The sequence below is a fragment of the Apaloderma vittatum genome, unplaced genomic scaffold (assembly GCF_000703405.1).
Source record: "Apaloderma vittatum isolate BGI_N311 unplaced genomic scaffold, ASM70340v1 scaffold9517, whole genome shotgun sequence".
Taxonomy (NCBI): Eukaryota; Metazoa; Chordata; class Aves; order Trogoniformes; family Trogonidae; genus Apaloderma; species Apaloderma vittatum.
The window spans coordinates 25891-28493 of NW_009725789.1; positions in this window are offsets into that span (position 1 = coordinate 25891).

Sequence of the window (2603 nt, forward strand, 5' to 3'; positions counted from 1 at the left end):
CCCCCCGAGATGTCTGTGTATATATTTATCACTCCCTTATTTCTGCTCCCCACCGGGGTTCTAACAGGAATCAGACAATGCGGTGTGCAAGTGGCGGGGCTCCTCTGCGCCATGAGCTATAGACAGTGGATCCTTATGGCGGCCGTGGTGGCACCTTTCGTTGTATTGGAGACCTTATTGCTCTCTACGGCTATCGTAAAGGAGGATTTAGAGAGGTGGAGATGGGTCTGTTCAACCAAGTGACAAGAGGAAGTGGCCTCAAGTTGTATCAAGGAAACATTAGACTGGATATTAGGGATAATTTCTTTACTGAAAGGGTTACTAGGCGTTGGAAGAGGTTGCCAAGGGCAGTGGTGGCGCCTCAGTCCCTGGAGGTATTTAAGAGTGGGTAGACACAGTGCTTAGAGACATGGTTTAACTGAAAACTTGTCAGTGTTGGGTTAATGATTTGACTTAATGATCTTAAAGGTCTTTTCCAGTCTAAGCAATCCTGTCATTCTCTGATTCTCTTGCGTTTTGGCATGGTGTGCACCCTGAGAGTGCACAGGCCAAACACAACGGGCTCCAGACTCACAGTTCAGGTTTATATAGAACATTTTTATGCTGAGAAAGGCTGGAGGGGTACACACAACATCCCATGGGGATGAAAGCAGCAGGAGTAATATTTTTCCTCCAAAGGGAATCGTGCCCTGAAGTCCTCACCTGCCAAGCGCTGGGTGGGCTTTAGGCCGCATCCTGGTTTTAGCCTGAGTAGATCTGTGGGCATTTCAGATATGAAATTAACTCTCTCAGCAGAGAGAGTTAATTGACAATTTTGTCCCAGTCCTGATTGTGGATGTTTGGTGGTGGTGCAAATATTTTCTACTTTGAGCATTGATTATTGGTACTGCTGTACTTGCAAGGCTTATCAGTATGTTTTGAAGGCTATGACCACTACACCCTTTGTTTATGCTTCTTCAGAACACTAGTAACCAAATAGATTAATTTGGAAACAGTAAGTTCCAAATGGACAGTTATTTGCATTGAATTTACTAGGCAATACTTTCAAAATCTCCTGAGAAACAAGCATATGTAATAACTTCTGGCAGTAATTTATGTTTTTGCAGTAAGGTCTGGAGGGGTTTTGTTTGTGTTACAGGAAAATACTCTGAACATACCCATTTCTAACAGGCTTTTCTTTTTGCTGTACCTCCTGTTGCCTCTCAAAAGAAGAAATGACAGATGGTGAGCCACAGTAAACAGTGAGAACTATCCATACTGTTATTTTTATTTTTCAGTGAGGTTTTTCAGGATCCCTATTCCATACATGGAATGCTGCTTTTCCAGTTTCATGTTTCTGTTTGCACAGACAAAAAACTTACTTTCAAGAGCATCTATACTAGCATGCATTTGGTCCTACATAATCAATCCTAGAAAGAAAGCGTTGTATTCCATTTTAGATATTTTCAGGATTGGACACTGCTACATTCAATCATAAGTTTTGAAATGTGTGTAAGCACTTTCAATAACCTAGGCCGGTTTTGCCTCTGACAGAAGGTCATCTTTACCAAGCCCTTACAGCAGAAGCAAACTTGGCCATTAAAATTTAAAAGCAATCTGTTACCATTTAACATTCTTAAAATACCTCTCATGCTTAGAGGCCTCCTTAAGCAAACATGTGCAAGTAGCCACTGAATTGTGACTATCTCTGCAGTAGAAGGCAACAGACAGAGGGAAAAAGAGCATCCTGGATAACACAGTAAAATGGAATATTTTTTACCAAGTATTCTGGACCTCCTCTTAAAGCTTGTGCCCTGGCAATTTTCCCTGGTGATACAAAAAGAAAGAGAAAATACAATGATAGATTCTGGATTCACAGAATCAGCCAAATCACCGTTCTCGATATTAGGAAGAGTACTGACACATATTTATTTCAGAGAAGTCCCTGAGCCCTACAGTACGGATAACGGTCTGAATTCTTGAAAGCTGAGTGCATTTGAAACTGAGGTTTATTTCAGTATGATCTCTGCTGCAATTACATCTGCATCTGTGCCCATCTTGCCCTCCCCTTCCTCCTTCCCCTTTCGTAATGTAAAATTTGCAGCTACAACTCCGATGCCTCCGTGTTGTGGCTGGGGAGAGGGCGCAAGCCCTGTGTGCGGGAGTTAGCTGTCACAGTGCCCACGCAACGCTACACATTGCCCGAAAGCTCTGTGATTGTCCTCAGCACTAAGTTGCCTGCTCCCTGTCCCTTCTCACTTGTCCCTTCCCCCTCTCCCAAATATTTCTCAAGCCCTGTCTCATTGGTGCACTACTCTCCTTTGCCTTTTTTGGACTGCCTGCCCTGTCAATCTAATGCAATAAGGCCAGGGGCAGGTGCAAACCCCTTGCTATGGCTCCTCTTACTAACCAATCCTCTGCTGGCCCCTCGTCCCAAAATACTTAAGAGCTAACAGAGTGGGAAAGCCTGGAACCTCGGGAAGAACTGGATTGCCGGGAGCAGGGAGCATCCGTTTAGGACCTGGCTTAGCCCAGGAGCTGCCGAACGCTTGGATTCCTCTTGGGACTGTGGTGACTTGTGGATAACAAGAGTGCTCTGCTGATTCGTTTTCATCCCTGTCAAC